Below are 22,893 nucleotides of genomic sequence, written 5' to 3'. Positions count from 1 at the left end.
ATTCAAATTTATCCCAAAGACATTATTGGCAACATGATCCCATGTGGTGAAAAGACTGAGGAAGTAGCATGTTTGGGGGCCAACGGAGAATTAGAAAATCATATCTAAAGCTCACAGCAATTGTTTGCAAGGATTCCTCTGCAGTTCTGTTATGGGAAGGGAGCTGGAAAGCCTTCTGAATCTGGTCTTTAAATCCAACTGCATTCATGGACAGAAGAAGAAACCTTCAGTATCTGTCCAAAAATGTAGTAAATATGCCTTTCTTATGGAGTTCTCATAGCTGTAAGGGATAATGTTTCTTTTTGCTTTGTATAATTATGATTTGTAAATATCCTTTTCATATTTTAGCTTTATTTTCCCTTTTATGGTAATTTCTGATGCTCCGTTTAGAAATTATATTTCCAGAAGTTCAGTTAAAGCTTGTTATTTCAGTTACCTGCACATTACATCAAATTCCTTAGGTAAGGTAAAATGCTAAACAGCAACTTAAAAAATGAGAATGGGATAAGAAGAGAAATTCTCACACACACACATACATGCACATGCACACACACATTTTTTTCACAGAAAACATTAACCTATCATAATAAAAGAAAAATAAATGCAAATGACAATGAAATGCCAATCATAATCTATGTGATGGGATACATACACACACATTCACACTAGCAGACACACACCCACATATATTCCCTTTTTTAAAGATAATACTCAACGCTGGTGATGATAGAGTGAAAATAGACACACACAGTGCTGATGTTATTGTAAATCAGTACAATCCGTTTGAGAACACAATTGAGCACTATGTACTGAAATTATTTGCAGCGATTTTACCTTTTATCCCAGTAGTTATATTTCTAGGTCTTTATTTAAGGAAACAATGAGTAATAAGCACAAAAACTAATGGAAGAGGATGTCCATTGCCATCCTATTTACAATAATGAAAACTTGGAAACCATGTAACTGTCCAAAAATAGAAGAATATTTAAATATGCACACTCATGACAGAGGAGTTCAACAATTAAGATTATATTTTGCAGAATCTAATGACATGGGGAGGACGTTGATTAGTATAATATTAAACAAAATTTCAGAATACAATGAAATAGTATAAAATATTTAATATGTACATAATATATATTGTGAATATAAGCTATAAAGTTGACTAGCTGAAAGGAAATAGTACTCTTATAACATTCATGTATGGGATTATGGATGCTTATTTTCTTCTTTACTTTTTTTTCTGAATTTTCCAAATTCTTTAACAGGAGTAAAATTATTATTAATTTTCCCAAATTGTAAAATTAGCGAAAAGTGTTACTTTAAAAAATGAGTTGTAGAAAGAAATGTACACTATTTTTAGCTAGGTAATCCAAAAATATACTCTAGAATCACATTCTTGTATCAATAAGAAAATGATTCATTATTCCCCTGTCATTAAGAACCTCAAGTATTTCAGTATAAAAACAATTTCTGGAGACACCAAAACAGCAAACATATAGGGAGGAAGAAAAGATGCACAAATAATCAAAACAGTCATGATAAAATTGTAGAAGACAAATTTAGAAATTAGATAACATATAAGGTCCCATTTGCTAAAGGCCACAGCCAGAGGTACAAACTTCAGATAGGTGCAAATATAGAGGTTAGAATACTTTCATTGAGAGTTTAGAGTACTTTAGAGATAGTAGGGCCATGAAAGCAATTTGCATGCCCTCCTCCCCCCGTTTTTTTAAGTAAGAAGGAACAGTCTTCCTTTACCATAACATTCTGATGATCTTGGGAAGTAGCAGATGTTTCAGGTGTCAATAATGAATACTCTATGCTGCTTTAAGGAACAGTGCCAATTCTTCCTGAAAATACTAAGCGACCCTGCATAAAAACGTTAACATAAAAGAAAACACAAGTGAAGCAGAAGCAAATGATATGTGAAAGCCATCCCTTAGCCAGAGGAATTTACTCAACTTTCAACAAACTCTATGCTTTTGACTGTTTCCTGCATCTAGAATCACCGCTTATGTGATGCAACTGGCTTGCACCCCCTTGCAAGAGCCAACTGTGCACATCTCTTTGGAAGCTCTGTTGGTTGTATCGATGCCATGAAATGGGTGCCTTGGTGGGAGAGTTTAAACCGTGGAGAGTGGCTAATGCTACAAATCAAGGCTTTGTTTCACTGGAGAGTCAGCTGTTACATATTTCCAAGAATACCCCTGGCCTCCATCTGTCCCCTCTGTTTCAGATCCTTTGTTCAACTGTGTTATTTTTATTTCCTTGTTTCAAAGGTACCACGAAGATCTTAACCAAATCTGTTAATTCTCCCCCTTCACTGGGCATCTACAAAGTTCCCCAAGGGCTCATATCAGTGACAGGTCCTGGACTGGAAACATCAAAATCCTACATGATTCCTAATCATATCCACTTCATCAATCATAGCAGCGCCATCATCATCTATCCAGCTAGTCAGCAAAATCTCTTCAATATTTCCTAATCAATCCACTCCATTCCAGCTCTGAAGCTACCAGAATATCTTTCCTGGGAATTTCTATTGCTTTTTCATAAGCCTTTGGGCTTTGTGAGACCATGGAATTGAGTCGCTACTTCCTAGTTCCCCTTTCTTGCTTCCATCAGAGGGTCCCCACTGGCTTCTCTTTTTAAAAGTGTTACTTCTTGTTGACCCTTTTTTTTAACAGAGAAACTCACTTTGGGGAGGAGAAGACTAGAAAAGCCTGAAGTGGCCAGGCATGGAAGCACAAAATAGTAAATTTCTCTTTCATGTTCATGTAACTCTTTTAAATTTGCAGAAATTAAAATTATGTTCTTAAGATGATGGATAATAAGGATGATAGCAGCTATTTATTTAGCATCTATATAAGCCAACTGTTCAAAACCCAAAAGCAAAGTAGAGATTATCATCCCAGTTTTACAGATGATGAAATGGAATCTCCAAAGGTTAAGTAACTTTCATGGGGTCACACAGCTGTTGAATGGCAATACTTGGATTGAATCCTAGGTCAGGATTGCTCCAAAGTCATGCTTTTTCTACTATAACATTCTGTCTTGCCAAAGCCTAAGGGACCCATCTCCCCTGGTTTTTGTAACAATCTTACTTTAAGTCCATTAGAAATTTAAGATTCATTTTGATTTTTATTTTCTAACCATATCATATAGCTAACTCCAGCTTTCAACCTCATGTTTACCCAATCCAATTCTTTTGTGTGTGTATGTGTGTGCTTAGCATTTATTTTTTTCCATTTCTCTTTTCTTTAGAATATGATTTAATTAAAAAAAATACAGTTCCTAAGTCTAAAGTTCGGTTAGTTTGGCAAATATACCCATGTGACCACCACATTAAGATATATAGAATTTCTACACCTGAACTCTATAAAACCATATTTAGGAATAAAGCAATTTATAGGACTTTTGTAGTTAAATAACAAAAAATAAGTACCTCAAATTTGGCAATATCTGTCCAGCACTGTCCAGATGACTGGGACTCTAAATTTTAATGACATAAATATCAAGGACATAAAATGGAAGTTTTGCTGAGGAGCTCCCAGTGGCCTGGATAAACCTTTAAGCCTTCCCATCTCCCTATCCTCTGATGGTATGTTTCCTAAGAACAACAAATTATCTAATATTTCCGTTCCTCAGATTAAACAATATCAGGAAATGGAGATGGTCTTAGATAGGGAATAGTGGGATATCAGTCACTGGAAAAAGAAGTTTCCCATCTTAAAATGATAAATTACTATTTTTGGTATAAACAAAGAAAAACAACAAACACAACAACTTCTCATGGCAAAAAATCCATTCTCAAGTATGTCTTTACTCTCTTTTCCAGAGATTCATCAGGGAAAATGTACAGATGTCCAGCCACATGGTCAATGGTGACTCTTCTTCCTCTTGTGTTCCTTCATTCACTCCTTCATTTACCCATCTAAAAACATCTTTGCAGACTCACTGTGGATATTTTTGTGGGAGCCAGGAGCACAGATATGAGTAAGATAACCATAGATGCCAACATTCTGCCCTCAGGGAATGCACCGTCCAGTGAAGGAGGACACACAAGCATAGATGCACCACACGCTGTGATCAAAGCCTCAAGAAAACTGTGTTTAGGTTGAAATTGATGGAGAAAGTTGCAAGTTCCTATCCGTTCCCTGGGAAAAGGGTAGCAAAGAAAGACTTTCTTTAGAGTTTCATTCCATAAGGTGACCTTGCCCGGTTTGGGCAAACCTGTTAATTGTGCGTCGATTCTGCTTTCTTAAATAGAGATAAAGAGGAAATAGAAGGTAGCAAGAAAAGAATTAGTACTTTAAGAATAAGTTATTATTAATTATCACCTTCCTTTTTTGTATATTTAATCATAGTGTGTCACTCTTTTCTAAATGCTCAATTCTGGTTATAAAATGGGTCATGACTCTATCTTCAAGAAGATCCTTCATCTTTGCCCATAACCAGAATGCAGGCATAGGTCACAAGGCATGAATGGCTCTGGGGGTTATCTCAGCTGCCTCAGGGGCTCCATAGCCCACTAAGATATCTCCCTTTGAGACCCTTAATTACATACAGCAAGGCTAGAAATGAGAGACAAGTATATGTTCGTATAATCCTCTTATGCTTAGAATGTACTTATGTGGATAGTGAGAACAAACTGTAATAATGTAAAAATTCAAGTATTCTTTCATTGTCGGCTAGAATTTATGGTAAAGGGCTAGTCCATTGGATATTCAGTGGGTGTTCATAGTGATATGAAGCTATCATTTATACTTTTGTGCCTTAACCCAGCATTATAGGGTCCACTTCTTTCATTACTAAAATGTTCCAAAAGAAAGGTCATATGTATCTGTTATCCAAATATCTATTGATACAACTGTCATATACTCACATCACAGTATCTCATCCTTCCTCCCTCCTCTCTTTTTGTCTGTCTTTTTCCTTTCGCACATTCCACCCCATCTCTCTCTGCACTCACCATCCATCCACACATCCATCCACTCATTTAATAGGTATGTATTGGATAGTTACCATGAACCACACACTAGACCCTGGAGGTATAGTGGCCAGTTCACCGTGGCAACTGCCTTATAGTCTTGTGAAGGCGAGTGTCCAGACAGTTACAACAAATGCATTATCACCAAAGAGAGGGTGCTAAGGAAGCGTGTGGAGGCTTATCAGCAGGGTTATGAGGTGTTCTGGAAGAAGTGATGTCTGAGATTGGAGGTAAAGAATATGTGAAATTTGTCAAATACAGGAGGGAGCTGAGCTGAAAAGGTAAATATATTTTGTAGGATAGTTATACAAGCCTAAAACACATGTGTATCTTCAGCCTTGTTTAAAGATGGCTGTCTCACAGTGTCCTAGTATTCCCCTAAGAAGTGTGATTACTGTAAGGCTCTCAACGGATCACATTTCTGTTTCAATTTAGGCTTAGACACAAGTGGTTGTGGTGTGCATATGTGTGTGTGTGGGTGTTTGTATGCAGGCTCTTCAGCCACGTTTCATGAACAACAACAAAAAAGATTGGATGTGAAAAGATCTTATATTTGATAGCTACATTAAATGTGATCATTGAGCCCACAACTTGAATCATGCATTGGATTAGATAAGATTTATATTAATAGAACCTCATCTGGCTGTCCTGTTTACCCATAGCCACAAATCCTTTCAAGTACATTGGTTCAACTCCAGACAGTTTTTCTAGTAGATATAATTTTAACTATGTGTTCTTGACTTCAAGTGTCTCCAATACTTTATCCTGCCTTCTAACTTGTTTTATCCTTTCATTCCACCTTTGCTCCATTTAATATACCTTCTTTCAAATTCCATCTATTCTAACTTACTTGTCTTGATCTCATTATTTATTTATCTGTTATCCTTCATCCTCTAATGGACTTTCCATAGTGGTTTAATAAGACCTTCTCTGTTCTCCTGCAGGATCTCCGCTGAGATTTGCATCTTATAGCAAATCTGGTAGATCTATTGTGAACCATCAGAAATTGAGATAACAGAGAGAGTCAGTGAATCCATGTTACTCGTGGCCAGTAATATGCTAAAACTCAAACTCATCTCTAGAAAGGGTGCTAACGGTACCTCGATACATGGCCCAAAGTCATGATTTGGGGTTCTAACACTTCAATAGGCATGTCACTCATTCACAACAGATAGGAAGTCATTTAGTTGACAAAGTTCAATGTTCTTCATCACTCTAGTAATAAAAGAGGCTTGATTATCAGGAAAACAATACATAAAAACATAAGGAGAACAAGCTACATATCAACCCTAGAAGTCAAAAGCTTTTACTCTTAATGTTCACAAGCACATCTCCACAAAATGTTAGTGGAAAACAAAGGTTGGAAGAGAATAGCTCTTTGTTCTGGAGACCTAGAAGCTATTGTCATTTTTCTAGAAACCATTATTATCATTCCATAACTACTCTTATTTCAATTCCTGCATACCCTTGATTCCCTCCAGCCTGACTGTTGCTTTCCTTCATTTCTAGACCACTGTCTTTCTCTTCTTCACGATGCTGCCATTTTGTGTTCTCTTCTTTAGGAGAAATAGTCAAAAGGTTAGGGTACAAAACTTAACCATGACGCCCCCTAGTGTCAGTCTACGGAATCTCTTCCAATTAACTAAGGGAGTGATGAGAGATTATTACTATTGGAGGAACAGAGACTTATTAAAGTTACCTCAAGGCGAAAAATGAAATCATTTGAAAGGTGCACGTGAGAAGAAACCATTGAATAACCAAATCCTACCCTACAAGAATGAGACTCTCTTTCCATCCAACATACAGCTTGCTTGCTCTCTTTCTGTCTCTCTGCCTCTTCCCCTCTTTTCTAGTTCCCTGGGCTTATCCACCTTGCACTGGACTCCATAAGACCTAAGTTTATATGAACTCCTAGTTCCAGGGTCCATCACCAATTGACAAGTTCCTTCTCCATCTCTTAGTTTGTTTTCAAGAACAAACAGGATTGTCTTGGTTCATTTTTTCAAGCTGAGCAATACAAGTCATAGGTCTCAGAAAATCCCATTCAGAGGCCACCGTAATCAAATCAGTCATGTGTGGGGTGAGTAAGACCTGCATATTTCATATGGAAAAGGAATTTCCCCAGAGAGGAGGATGGCTTGGCAACCACCTTGAAATATGTCCAAATTCCCTATATTTCCTATCAAGATTGATCCCTTGCTTATATTTCTAGGAAAGTTAAGACAGTGAAATCTCACATACTCACATTACATATATATATATATATATATATATATATATATATAGTGTAGCTGCTATACATACATAACATTTAGGAAATGGCTGCCTTTATTTCTCAGAAATAAATGCAATAACATGCTGATCTTTTGAAAATACTACTGTGATTAGACAGACACTCATTTTTGAAACTTTATGGAAGAAACAAGACATTCCTGGCCACTGCAAATCCTTGAGGCCACCATAGGTAATGACAGTCTCAGAATACTCTTTAGTGTTTGAGGATCTTCAAAAACAGGGTCACCCGTAATGTGAGAGATGTTACTTAGGAAATTTGCAGGCAGGAGAGAAGTAAATAATTTTACAAATTGGTCATGAGAGCCAGAAATGTAGAATTATACTACAACTGGCAGGTAAGCATAAAAACTTGTGGTATACACCTCAAAGTTTCACTTTTTCTATTTTCTTCCATGAATCACATATACATGTATACATTATGTATATACAATAGGTAATTACATTACAGACTCCCATCTAGCCAACACACTGACTCCATCATCTGAACGCTAATCTGGGTCAATTGTCAAACAATCAACTGTTCAGTTTTCATTCTTGTGTTCAATGCTCAGCTCCTGTGACAGCTGAAAAAGCTGACTTACCCTGAAACTGGCTGAATTGGTGATTCCCAACTAGACAAGCCCAGCCATGCAAAACGTCCTTTTTTTTTTTTTTTCCTTGTCTACTGCATTTCATTGGATGACATGTAGACAGAAAACCCAAGCAAGGAAAAGCAGGACTTATGTCAGAGATTTAGGGCATTTCTGCCTATGCTTATCTCAGAGTCACACGGTTATATAAGTGCTTTATTTCCACACAATACTTAGTAGGTCACTATTCTAGTACCTTCTGAATCAATAAGCATACAGTCCATCCCTTTGCTGATTAAACCCTTTCTGGTTTTCTACATCCTTGCCACAGGGTCATGACTGCCTCCAAGGTACCTGCCGTCCCTCATTCTGTACCACTTTCTTCTGCCTCTCTTATCTCCTGTCCCCATGCTCCTTTTTCTTCTGGGCCTTTGCACCTGCTGTGAACTATGCCTAGGTACTTGTCTTTTATTTTTATTTAATTTGAAATTATCCATACTCTTCAACATAGACGTCATGTTCTCCAGAGTCCTCTCTAACCTCTCTTTCTGCCCATCAGAGGTTCAGGGGGTGTTATTGCTGATAGTTTCTTTACAGCAGACTCTCCACACAGCTTTGAAATATTTGAAATATTTGAAATATTTTTTGTTTGTTTTTGGTTTTTTTCCCTCCAGAAAAACTGGTCTGGTTATTTAACTAATGCAACATTATTTTCAAAGATATGCGATGTATATTTTAGATACTAAAGTACATGATAAATTACTCAATTTAAAAGGATTTACCAAGAAATTTTATACTTCAAAATTATGCAAGTTCCTTAAAGCTAATGGATTTCTTCATGGTCAAATTAATTAGGGTCTTTTTCTCCTCTAGTATTTTTTTTTCCTTTTTATTGAAGGTGAAGAGAAAACTTTCCACTACCTAGAAACCCTTGTGAGACTTTTATTGTATTTTTAAAATAATGACACCTTCTAGAAAAGATAAATTGCTGAGTGATTACCCTTCTTGAAAAGAAAGAGGAGAGCATCATGATTGAATATCTCCTGGCAGACCTGACAGCTGTGAGCCATCACTATTACTCAGACAGCGTACATGGACCAGGGCATTCATTTAAATTCTGAGCTTTCCTTTCTTCACATTAATTCCTAAGTCAACAAGTCTCTGGAGAAAAGGTGGGTTTTCTTTCTCAATTATCCAGTAATTTCAAGGGCTTCTTGGGGGCATCAGCATACTGTCTTCTTTGGGAAATTAGTCTTGCTTGCCTTTAGGTACTTGGGACTTAAATTTATACCACCAAGTATTGAGTGGTTCCTCAATGACAGTGTCACCGGATGGGTTCTCCAGGAAACAGACAGAGATGAAGGTTAGCGGGTAGAGTGTTTATCTGGGAGCACTCTGGCTTGGCTCTGTGAGAGGGAGAAGAGGAATTCGACTAGAGAGTAAAAGAAGTTGAGCTGTGATGCGCGTCCAAAGACAGCTTTGGATGCTCTAGCGTTTAAATGGCCCAGCTCTACCAAATTGTCCTAAATTGGTCTGAGATGGCCAGGACGTTTATTTCCACATTGATCACTGATGTGGTCCACCACAGGGGGAGAAACCTTAGCAATGCAGCTCCCAGCATCTGAGACAACACCTAAAGAGGCTGGCAAGTGAAGGCCTTCTGTCTAAAGCATTCCTAGCAGCTGAGCAACAATTCTCATTTTAGGGAGATCTGGGAGGTGTGTCATGGGCAGGCATTGTAAGAACACTCAGTGGCAATAAAATAAACGAGACATATTAATTCTTCCAAATGAGATTTCACATTATAAACAGGAAGACATACCAAGGAACTTTATCAAGGGATAAATAACGTTTCTCTCAAGGCATAAAAAAAGTTAGCCACTAATTATGACTTTGGCAACCATACTAGAGAAGGCTCATCCTTGTTGGTCAATTAATGACTTAGTGATCAAACTGTGCAGTACTTTGTGCATTTTGGATTTTTAAAGTTTCGTTTTTATTATGCATTATATCAAATCTACCACTGTAGGAGTGGAGATTAAGGGTTTATGTTGTTTTGTATTTCATAATATTTCTTCAGATAAATCTTTCCTATAAACCAAAACCAAACAAACAAAGAAAGAAAACGATTAAGGATGACAGATATTGAAAACAAACTTATGGTTACCAAAGGGGAAACGTGGGCGGGGGGGGGGCGGGTATAACTCAGGAGTTTGGGATTAACGTACACACACTACTGTATATAAAATAGATAAACAACAAGGACCTACTGTACAGCACAGGGAACTATACTCAATACTCTGTAATAACCTATATGGGAATAGATCTAAAAAAGAGTAGGCATATGTGTATGTATAACTGATTCACTTTTGCTGTACAGAAGAAATTAACACAACATTTAAATAAATTATAATCCAATAAATTTTTTAAAAAGTTCTCATTACAAGAAAAAAAGATTCTGTAACTATATATGGTGACAGATATTAACTAGATTTATTGTAGTGATCATCTCACAATATATACAAATATCAAACCACTATGTGGTACACCTGAACTAATATAACATTATGTCAATTATATCTCAATTAAAAAAAAAGATAAGCAGCATTTCAGTAGGTTAAAAAAGTATGAAGAAGGGCCTGCCAGATGCAGGGGAGATGGTGATCCCAGACAGAGAGGAATATGAGTTGGTAGATAAAGGTAGAAATTTGATCATGAGATAGAGAAGGGTAGAGAGAGTGGTGGAAGGGAAGAACAGATGGAACAGCTGAATGCAGTAACAGAGAACCTTGAATAAAACCCTAAAGATATTGGAAAATGCAAAAGAAGGGAAAAAGAAAATGTTTCATAAGAAGGAACGAAATTGGGTCATTTGCAGAGACATGGATGGCCCTAAAGACTGTCATACAGGGTGAAGTAAGTCAGAAAGAGAAAAACAAATATTGTATATTAACACATATATGTGGAATCTAGGAAAATAGTACAGATGAACCTACTTGCAAAGCAGAAATAGACACAGATGTAGAGAACAAAGCGGGGAGAGGGAGTGGATGAATTGGGAGATTGGGATTGACATATATACACTACTATGTATAAAATAGATAACTAGTGAGAACCTACTATATAGCACAGGGAACTCTACTCAGTGCTCTGTGGTGACCTCGATGGGAAGGAAATCTGTGAGGGAAGGGATATATGTATACATGTGGCTGACTCACTTTGTTGTAGAGCAGAAAGTAACACAACATTGTAAAGTAACACAACATTTAAAGCAACTATATACCAATAAATAATTAAAATAAAATAAAACAAAACAAAACAAAAAATCATAATTTTAAAACAATGTGGCTTCAAATTGAAGTTCCATGAAAGATTTTATCAAGTGGATACTGTTTTCTTCATAGAAAGTAAAAACTTGGCGGGGGAGAAATGGAAGAATCTAGCAACATTGGGTCCGAATTCCCTCATGGCTTCTGGTCAGTTGAAGCAAAATAATGGGCACTCGTTGAAACACACTGTCAATCCTCCAAAGCTCTAACAGTCTCTATAAACAGACATCTAGCTCACCCCATGCAATTATATTATCAATACTTTCCTCACGTCTATCCAGAGACTCTTGCATTGGTGACCCTCACTCATTCCCACTTCATCATTTCACGCATTAAGAAACCAAAATCCAAAGGGATACATACCTCTTCAAGGCCCTATGTCTATGTCTATCTCAGCTGAGCTCTATATCACACTGTCATCATTTTAATTGGTCTTGTACAGATGTCCCACTGTTACAACTAGGCTATAAAGCTGCATGATGCATCTATTGACATATTTTTAAAAATCCCAAACTTAGAAGCTTAGAACAATATTAAGTGTTATAATTTCTCACACTGCCTCTGGGTCAGGAATTTGGGAGATTTTCAGTTAGGTGGTTCTGACTTGGGGTCTTTCATGAGTTGCATTTAAAATGTTGGTTATAGCTGCAGGTATCTGAAGGCTTGACCCAAGTTGAAGAATCCACTTCCAAGGTGGCTTACTCACATGCCTGGCAACTTGATGCCAGGAAATGTTGGAAATCTCAGTCCCTTGTCATGTGTACCTCTTTGTAGGATTTACTGAGTGTCCTCCTAGCAGGGCAAGTCCCCTCTCCTAGAAGATGTGATCCAAGAGAAAGAAACCAAAGCCGCTTTGCCTTTTATGACCTCATCTTGAAAGTCACACCTTGGTCATGTCAACAACATCCTGTTAGTTGCTCAGGACAGCTGTACCCAAAATGGGAATGGGCCACACAAGAGTGTGAATACTGGGAAACAAGGATCAATCACTGGGGACAATTTTGGAGGCTGGCTTCACACAGGAAGAAAGAGGACACATTACTGGTATTTTTTCATCAGAGCCCACCATGGATGTTGAGCTATTGGTGAGTTGCTTTTCTAGTTCTCTGTGGCTATCCCACAGGACTGAGTTGACTTTCATATGGTCAAAACGTGATGACATTTTACAAAATCAATCCAATTTCTTTTTGGTAAATTAAATTATGGCCAGCATTGGGAAAACAATGCAAAAACAGCATATAAGTAAAATTATACTTAAAATATACACATATTAACCCAATCTTTCCAAAATATGACTCACAGTGAGGGCTGGTACTGTCATTGAATGATCACTTGCTTTGCTGTATCAGTTAAACCCAACTTTCATCTGCTTACCAGTGGTTAGTGAAAAAGTCTAGATTTGTTATGCATTATGTTCTATACTGTATTTTGTTAATACAGTTCATGATAATGAATTAAGCATCACTATTCATGAAAAGAATAGAAAGAAAAACATGACCTTTTATTTCAAATACATATTCTGTGTATAGATTTTAAAGCAGTTTCTCGGTTGGGAACAGAATAGATATTTATGTTTTCTGTGATTTTGTAATCTTAACTAGGAAAGGTGAGGGTTACTTCCATGTTAGAGTAGCAACAATAATGTCTGTCTGCATCAAAGCTCCTGACCACAAAGGTGAGCCTTTGTTTACCTTTTGAAAATGCTTTTCCAAGAGGCTGTGGGTAGCCGTTTCCAATACGAAGAAGGCCATTTGATCAGATAGCAGCAAAACTGATGAAAAGTATCATGGAAGTGACAGCAAGATTAATTAAGTTCCTTCAGTTGTATTCATGTATGGCTGTGCAGAGTTCCTTTGGGTACTGCCACAGTTAAATGGTATTCATGGTGACAAATACTGTGGATTTCCAGGACTGACATTTTTGAGTCAAGGATGAAAAATCACATGCGGTCATTTTATCCACCAAAAGGATCAGAGATGAGCCCTTAGGACTGTTTCTACCTTTGAGCAAAGCCAAGATTGAAAGTGAGATATAATTAAAAGAATGTTGAAACTGGAATATTTTGTTTTCCTTTACACATTTCCTTCATGTGTTTTAGACATTTTGACAGAGGAAGCCAAACAAATTTCTATCTACTGTATTTGACTTGAGGTGCAGAATTATACACACTTGTAAGCACTTTCAATTTCTTTGTGAATGCATGCAAAGTTGGGGGCACACTGCATTGTCTCTGTTCTCACTCTATAGCGCTATTATCACGGTTTATATAAAAATGGAATGTCCATGACGTAAAGCATCCAACTTTACTTGACCTGTACTCAATTTACCTTGAAATATCTTTTTTTTAAAAGCAAAAGAAGAAATTCAATATGATGTTGTTTTCTTCTTCCATTTGGTTTGCAAGCACATTTTGTTGTGGGGAGAGGGCTGATCCTCAAATTGCTGCCCAGAAACCATAAATGAATTTTATTTTAAGAAAAATTGGAAACCTCTGGAGTGTATAAGATCTCTCAACCTGCTCTACAAGATGTATTAACTCATGGTAGGGTGTCACCAAATATCTTGGGAGGCATATTATTACATTTCTGTCCTTGGAAACACTTTAAGGTTCATTCACATATTCATTCAGTAGACACTTCCTGCATCATGTGTCACTTCAAACCCTTTAATCTGGGATGTGAGGTCACATCCAATGTAGGCTCTGTGTTTTCCTCTCCATCTTCACTTGGCATGGAAATCTTTCATGAGACTTCCTCTTGAATGCTCTTGTTTGTTCTTTGTCCCCCAGACCTACCAGTCACAACTCCACCCTTGCTTTATGTCATTTGCCAATGTCTGCATTTTATCAGTCTAGGCCAATAATAAAGATTGAACTTAAGTGCCACTTCTTCTCTGCAGCTTTCCAGGTTTGCCTTGAAGCCATTATAATTTCATCTTTTACCAAGCCCTTACATACATGTCCTAGATTATTCATTTGTCATTTACTTTATACTACCTTTTTTTTACTTATATTTTTGTATGAATGCTTCATCTCCTTAAATAAGACACCAAATGCTTTGAGAAGCAGAGCAGTAGCTTAAATATTTGAGTTCAGTGTGTTGTTATATAGGATCTTCACTTCTTTGTTTTTGCTACTGATGATAATAGTTATAATAATTAAACTTCCTATGATGAGGCACCAAAGTAGGTGGACTGGGACTAGCAAACATATGATGTGGTGTCCATTGATTTTTGGAGAAAATATCTACATAGATATAAAGCAAGAGGTCAGTCAGCCTTATTAAAAGCTAGATAAAAATGTGAACACATTCCTGAAGGGCTTTGGAGGGGAAAAAAGAAAATAAGAAAGGGAAACGTGACAGGGAGCTAATCCAAGAGACTTCAGAAAGGGAGCTTGTGATGCCTCCTGTTATAAGGGAATCAGGAGAATCAATCAATCAGGGCAAATGTGCTAATAAAAGGCACCTGTAAGAGCAGCTGGGGTTTGATCAGCTTTTCCCAGATTCTCCTCTGACTAAACTGTCTGTTCTTGACTCTGGTAATACTTGGCTCCCATATTGGATTCCTGACCAGCTCCACCCACAAAATTTCTGATTTGTCTTTTGCCTAATGGCTGATCAGCCCTCTGGTTCCTGGCTGGCCTTTCCTCCCAACTTTGGGATACTCTCTCCACTCTAAGATTGCTCTTGAAGTCTCCTCCTTGTCTATGGAATTCTGATACTCGTCTCCAACCACAGTAAAGGTTGCTGCTTCCTAAGTCATGGATGTTAACGGCATGCTCCAGTCACTAACCCAATCTGCCATGTCCTTGGTGTGCATTTCTGCTATATTCTGAGGTATGTTAAAATACTAAAGGAATTGATATTTATCTATTTCTTCCATGACTCCAAAGAACCTTCATTCTACTTTAGGGATATTGATAAGTGGGCTGCTTATTGAAATGCAATCTAATAAATACTGTAAAACAGTTTTGCAAACAATGCTTGGGAGCACATCAGGGGAACATGTGAGTCAGACATAGCCTAGGGAGCACTTCTTAGAAAACGAAATATCTGAGCATTTTTGGGTGGTGAATACAATTATTTAGACAGATAAAGGGGAATAAGAAAGGACATTCCTGGTAGAATATAACTATATTCTCGATAGCATCAGGACAGAGCATCATATGGAAGACTTTTGAGATATTTATTCATTCAAATAAATGATAAATCAATACAAATAAATATTTATTTCATGTCTCTTATTGTTGAGACACTTTTTGAGGCACTGGATACAGTATGAACATGGTAGATATGCCCCTGTCCTCATGTCCATTCTATTGGGGTAAAGAAGCAATAAACCATAACCAATGAATGAATGAGATGAAGGATGTTTTAAGTCTTCCTCTGCATGAGACAAAGCTGGAAGATGTTCCAAATCCTACTGGATAAGTTAAGCTATGGAAACTGCAAGAATGTAAGCACCATGTAGACAGAGAGTCTGTAATTTCATCAATGTACCTTCAGCACCTAGAACAGTACTTGGCACATGAGCACCCAATAACTATTTTTTGAATGAATAAACATGCCTAGGCCACAGCCAGCTCCAGGGTAAGAATTCTAAGAGGGTTCTCAATGCCAGTTAGTAAATCTCGTAAAAAAGCCCATGTTAACTGACCACATATAGAAGGAATTTATTAGATGATGTCTCCAAGGTGAGGGAGTTTCAGATATGTAGAATTTTAGAATATTATAGTATTTATAGAATTTTTCTTCTTATCACAATATTAACACTTCTTTTCCTGTAGGCTATTAATTATCCAGATTAAGGTCCCTAGGCACTTAATTTCAATGGAAGCATCAAGTAGGAATCAATGAATAAAAATGAGTTATGAGTGTGTAGTCATGTCTGCACAATCTACAAAATTCTGATCAAAGCACTACACAGATGAGTTGCACTTGTCATTTGTTCTCATATAGACACATTAGTTATTTCTCCACCTTTCAACCTGTTTTGACATTGGGTGGAGGTATATTAGATGGAGGCAAACTCAGGCTTAAAATAAATAGCCTTCCATCAAATGTCATTCATATGTCAACAAATATTCATTCAACAGATTATTGTGCTTTTAACAAATATTCAGTCACTAGATACACACATATTTGGTCTCTTGCACTTATAATTCCCCAGGGCTCAGTGTTGATCCTATTCTACTTTTCCATCTATATTCCCTTGGAGGTATCAACTGGTCTCATGGATTTAATCACCATCTATAAGATTATGATTTTTTTTATTTGAAAATACAACTTTTTATTTGTTTATTGCTTTTTTCCTCTCTTTTTTAAATTGAAGTATAGTTGATTTACAATGTTGTGTTAGTTTCAAGTGTACAGTAAAGTGATTCAGTTATACATGTATATATACATATATATGTATATATGTATTCTTTTTTAGATTCTTTTCCCTTATAGGTTATTATAAACTATTGAGTATAGTTCCCTGTGCTCTACAGTAGGCCCTTGTTGGTTATCTGTTTTATATAGATAGATATATAGAGCAGTGTGTATTATGTTAATTGCAAACTCCTAATTTGGTAACCGTAAGTTTATTTCTATGTCTGTAGGTCTATTTCTGTTTTGTATATAAGTTCATTATAAATGCTGGAGAGGATGTGGAGAAAAAGGAACCCTCCTACACTGTTGGTGGGAATGTAAATTGGTGCAGCCACTATGGAGAACAGTCTGGAGGTTACTTAAAAAACTAAAAATAGAGCTACCATAGGCTCCAGCAATCCCACTCCGGAGCACATGTCTGGGGAAAACCATAATTGGAAAAGATACATGCATCCAAATGTTCATTGCAGCACTATTTACAATAGCCGAGACATGGAAACAACCTAAACGTCCACTGACAGATGAATGGATAAAGAAGATGTGGTACATATATATACAATGGATTATTACTCAGCCATTAAAAAGAATGAAATAATGCCACTTGCAGCAGCATGAATGGACCTAGAGATTATCATACTAAGTGAAGTAAGTCAGACAGAGAAAGACAAATATTATATGATATCACTTATATGTGGAATCTAAAAAAAAATGATACAAACGATGACTTTAAATATGAAGTTCAAGCATCTCCCCTGAACTCCATACTTATATAGCCCAACTTCTAGGGAACATTTCCACCTGAATATTATAATAGGACTCAAACTAAATAGGCCCTGCATTGACTACCTCCTACCCCCCACCCAAACATGTTTTTCCACAGTCTTCTTATCAGTTAGTGGAAATTTCACCTTCCAATTGCTCAGTCTCCAAATTTCAAATAATCTATTACTCTTTTTTTTTCTCTTCCATCACTTTCCCAACTCATCAAGAAATCCTATTGACCCATTTTGTCATATGTATAGATTCCAATCACTTTTTACTATCTCCACTGCTCCTACCCTGGTCTAAGCCACCATTTCTTTTCTAGATTATTACAAAGGCTTCCTAAGTGGTCACCTGTGTTTTCCTTTGCTCCCTTTTATCCATTCTCCATGCATCAGCCATAGTAAACCTGTTAAAATATGTCAAATTACGTTACTCCAAAGGCATTCTATACAAGTCAGAATAAAAGTCTAAATCTTTATGATATGGCCAACCAAAGTCCTACTGAATTAGGCTCCATGTAATCTATTTCACTTCAACTATTAATATCCTCCTCAGTACCTACTTCCTCTCTAGTGCATTGACCTTCCTGCTCTTCCTGGTAAACCTCAGGCACATCCTCCATTGCCTTTTGCACTTTCTGCAGTGTTCTTTATCCATCACCTAGTAAAATGCATGGCACAAAGTAGACATTCAAAAGACATGGAATTTATTCAGTAAACATGGAATGAATGAATAGATAAATAATGGAATCATTCATTAACTACTGATTTATACTAGGTCTTGGAGATTAGAAAAAAAAAAAAAAGAGCATCCTCTTTCATTTGGGAGACGGACAAGTAAAGGGAAATCCCCACACTATGTTTAAGTGCTCAAGTAGGACTTAGATAATATGCTATCTGAAAACAAAATAGGAGCAGTACCTCCTTCACTCTTGAGGTTAGGAAATGTTCTCAGTAGAAATAATACTTGAACAGAGCCCCTAAAGTTGAATAGGAACTGTCCAGATAAAGACAGCAGGTAAGAGGAGTGTAGTCTTTAGGGGAACTGTAGTTCTGCAATGGGATTGGAGTGAAGCTTGTGAAGGATCAAGCATTCACAAGTGGAAAAGTAATCAGGGGCTAGTTGTGAAAGGCCCTATATACCCTGGTAGGTGAAATAGACAATGAAGAGTCTTGAGCAAGGGAGTGAGTTGATCACATCTGTTTTAAAAAGATAATAATGGATCTAATATGGAGCATGGGTTGGCCTTGGGAAAGCCTGGAATAAGGAACATTGGATAAAACTTTATTGCTGATACATAAGGAAGAGATGAAAGTGGACAAAACTAAGACGCAGAGGAAGGCAACATAAACGGGCTCTGCTAAGTCAGTGCTGCATGACTGCTGCATTCAGCTATGAGACAGGACAAGCAAGCTCACAGACTGTGGTCTGCAGGACCACCTGGCATCTGTATTGCATGGAATGTAAGAACAGCTGCTGCTAAGCATGGACACACTCAATTTGTGTAAACAGTTTGCATCAAACACCATCAGTCTCAAAGAATTGACTGCAGGCACATAGGAAAGTATGATGTTTTACACAGAGTAAGGTTGTATTGTTATGTTCATTCATTCATTCACAAATGTTTATTGAGTAGCAACAAGTGCCAGATACCCTTGTAAGCATGGTGGAGACAGCAGTGAACAACAAGGAAAATCCCTGCCCTCGTGGAGATGATATTCCAATGGAGAGAGATCAAAATGAACAGATAGCCACAGTAGTGGGTCAGATGGTGATAAGTGTTATGGAGACTTAATAGGGTGGTAAGGGGTTAGGAAAAGCCAGGGGAAGGGGGAAGGCAGTCTGAATTGTTAGAAGGGAGACTGGGAATGACTACCTTGACAAACCTTTGAACAAGGCTTTCAGGAGACAGGAGAATCCAAGCAGGCAGCTCTCCGGATATCTGAGCAAAGAGAAAATTCACATCTTTCCATGATGTTTTCAGTCCAAATATGTGACTGGTTTTAGGGGATCTTTCATTTTACTAAGTGAAAGGTCTATTTCTACCTTATTCCCCCTCAGAATTTCTCAGCTTCTCATACTTTCTGAGAGACAGAGAAAAGCCACGGATGTGAATGAGGTCCTCCCCTGGGAGCTGCTGGGTCCTCTCCTGGGGGTGACATATGGGCACGTCTCTCAGGCACGGCTGTCATGTCCACAACCCTATGTCTAGCCAACCTCAGCTGTGCCTTTGTTTAGATGTTATTTTTTTTCAAGATAAAAATAGTCTCATTTTTTTCTTTATAAATATAATATATACACAAAAAGTAATTTTAGAAGAAATGATAATAAGTGTTCAAGTAAAATAAAAACCACTTGTTGTCCATCCAGAAATAAGCAACTTTTCTATCAGAGGCCTTGACATTCCAGATAACCCTGAATTGGAGGTGGATGGGGCACACGTGTTTAAATAAAGCAGACACCCTCATTTTTTTGTTTGAACAGGATTCCATTGTATGAATGTAACACTCAGTTGCTCCTTGGATGCCATGTTCTTTCAGAGGCGACACACTGCTCTTTCAGATCTGGCAGAGGTTGGAATGTTCTAGTACCAAATGCTCTCTGCCTCTATTTTCATGACCATATAAATATATATTATTTTCTGGAACATGCAGTGATGTAATATGATTGGGGGAGATCTTTACCTGAGCCATTATAAACGGGAAATTTAGAATTTATATATTTTAATAAACAGCTCTGCTGGGGACTTGAACATAAAGTCAACATACACATAGTAAGACAACTATTCTGTACTGACATTCACTGACATCATTGAGAAAGTTGCCTAAAGTTTCTGAGCCTCAGGTTCTTGAGATTATAATACACGCCTTTCAAGATCTCAGTTTGTTAGTAAGGAAGATGACATAAGTGAAAAGACCTTGTGACTGCAGAATGCCACGCAAATTCAAGGGTGTTATTAATTATTAAGAGAGTCCTTTAGTATCTTAAATCTCCTGTTTTAAATGAAACTCTAAAAGCTTCCACCTTCTAACTACAGAAAGTCGAAAGTACCAAAAACTCTAACATTAAACTACAGCGCCCCCTAGCCCATGTAGGCCGTCAAGACACCTGATGAGCTTCAGGAATAAGCTCTACCACAGATGGTTCTTTTGCCTGAGGGAAAGGCCAATAATTGTACTTTTGGATGATTTCCATCTGTCCAAAAGGAAAAACAATTATGTGTTTTCTTCAGGATTTTCCTGTAACATTCTTTTCAGTTTTAATTTAAAAATAGGAGTAAAAAAAGTAAATATTCTTTACTATTGACATTTTCTTCCTCCAAATTGCTTTAAATGAAGACTATTTCTAAAAGAGCATCACCAGATTTATCCTAAGACTCGCTGTAATGTTTCTGATTTATATATGATTATCTATTTGCATTTACCAAATTCTTTATAATCCACTGCAAGATTGCAGAGCAAGCTGTTACGAGCTTCAGCGCCCCCCCCCCCCCGCCCAGTGTATTAAACCCATCAACAGACACGGAATTGTGCAAGGAAAGACCATGGAATATTTTAATATCACAGTGGAGAAATATTGGCTACCATGGCTTACCAAAACTCCTATTAAAATATATCAATTGCTTGCTTCCATAGGCTACAGTTCTTTATCTTCAGTTCTTTATTTTTTAAATTTTTATTTGTTTTTTTCTTTTTTTATATTCTTTTCCATTATGATTTATCAATATCTTCAGTTCTTAGTTTAATAGATTTTTGTAGAAATGTTTAAGTTTAAATGGTCCAGTAGGTAAGTTGGACCCCAAAGGGATGAGTCCTTATGAAACTGAACTTGCTCTATGGGTTTATTTTCGGTGCAGAGCATTGAAATATTAATCAGTCCAGGTTTCAGGGATTTCTTTTTAACATCCTTTTCTATGTAAGGGCTAAGCTTCTTTGCTAAGCTTTGCCTTTCTCGACTGTTCATCTCAAATGTAATGGGAGTGCTTGTGTGTGTGTGTCTCTGTTATACTGGTGACCAGACTTGAATTATGACACAATCTTGGTTATCTTTCAGGCTAAAACGTCTCTCCCCTTTAGGGGTCAGGGATCATTTCAGCCTCAGTGTCCTTTCTAGTACCTGCTTCGGAAGGCAGCAAATGTGATCTCGTGCAAGTGCGAGGTGACTTTCATCACCAGTTATTTTTCTTTACATTTCTCTATCAACCTAGCTCAGAAAATACTCAAGAAATAAAACCAACTCTTCACCAACTGCTGGGTTTCTGTGATCTGATCACTTCTCAATGGAAACCTGTATAACCCTAGCATGGTCCCTGGAGTCTTTTAGGTATAACCATCACAGACAACAACCAACCCTCAAGCCTACAGCAAAGAGAATGCAGGCACAAGGCACCATTCCCCTTCCTACTGCCTTTTAAACTTGGGAGGGGAGGCTCAGTTGGGGCGGGGATGCTGCCATTCTCGGGAGGGGCGGGATAAAAGTGTGTCTAATGACACGTCAGTGACAGAAGTCGCCTTAACCCTGTCCCTTCCCTCCCCCCTCCCCCCGGTGAATTTCTCCCCCCCACCCCGTGCGCGCCTCGGTGCCTCTGGAGACCCTTCTCTCTTTAAGAGAGCCTCCCGCGCCCCTCACTCCGCCCCCTCCCAGGTCTCTGGGCTCGTCAACGCTTCCCGAGCACCATGGTTGGTCCAGGCAGGCAATCGAAGCACCTCCCGGAGCCGCGGCGAACCGGGGGTGGGGTGGGGTGGAGTGTGGGGGGGGTCTGTTTGTAGTACTCTCAGTCCTGATGTCACAGGCGCAGCAAGGACATCGCAAGGAGGAGTCGGATTACAGTAAGGATGGGCAGTGCAGCAGGCAGCCCGAGTGCGCGCTCCAGCCGCCGGGGACCGTAGCCCGGGAAAGGCGGCCCGCGAGGCGCTCATCCCGCGGCGGAGGCGGCACGCTAGGCGCCCCTGCTCTCCACGCCGGGGACGTTTCCGCCGAATGTAGCATGAAACGGGTTGCCTCTGCGCGGCAGCCCTGGGTGCGAGCTGATGCTGAAGACGCCGCGGTGGGGTTCCGGCTGTCTGATTAATGAGAAGCATAATGTATTTTGGTGAGTGTTCACGCTGATGATGTCATGCTGAGGGTGCCCAGCTCTTCATCAGGGCAGACAAGCCCTTTCGAAAATCTCGGCAAAGCCTCTAGAATCTATTCCAGTAAACCCACCTTCAGCTGGCAACTGGAGGACCCAGCTGGTGCAGCCCTAGGAGCTTCCTTTGTGCTAAAATCGGGGCTGTTTGTTAGTCGTAGAGGAGTTGAAGTTGGAAAAGGAAAGAGGCAGGGGTGAGGGTGGCTAAACTTTGCCTTGATTTGTGTGCATGAAGTTGATTTTTTTTTTAGCTAGGTGAGGAAGAAGAAATGGTGCGGCGTGGGAAAGTCATGGGCAAACTCAATGGAATGTAAAAGTTCTGTACTATGGATGCTGTGGAAGCTTAGTCAATATCCACGGCTCATTAAGCATTTTGGTTTTTCCCCAATTCTGAGGCAGAAAGGGAAAACATTCTTTGGGGTGCGGTGCTTGGGCAGCTGAG

General features: G+C 38.3%; 1 protein-coding gene across 1 annotated transcript in view; it reads left to right on the top strand.

Moving 5' to 3' along the window:
- ZNF385D (zinc finger protein 385D) overlaps positions 1-22,893 on the top strand; it is a gene marked incomplete at both ends in the record, with an annotated part of 950,735 nt that overhangs the window by 593,526 nt on the left and 334,316 nt on the right. The window lies entirely within an intron of this gene.

This window comes from Mesoplodon bidens, assembly GCF_964165515.1.
Source record: "Mesoplodon bidens genome assembly, chromosome: 5".
In the NCBI taxonomy this organism is placed as follows: Eukaryota; Metazoa; Chordata; class Mammalia; order Artiodactyla; family Ziphiidae; genus Mesoplodon; species Mesoplodon bidens.
This window is presented reverse-complemented; position numbering and strand designations above follow the sequence as displayed.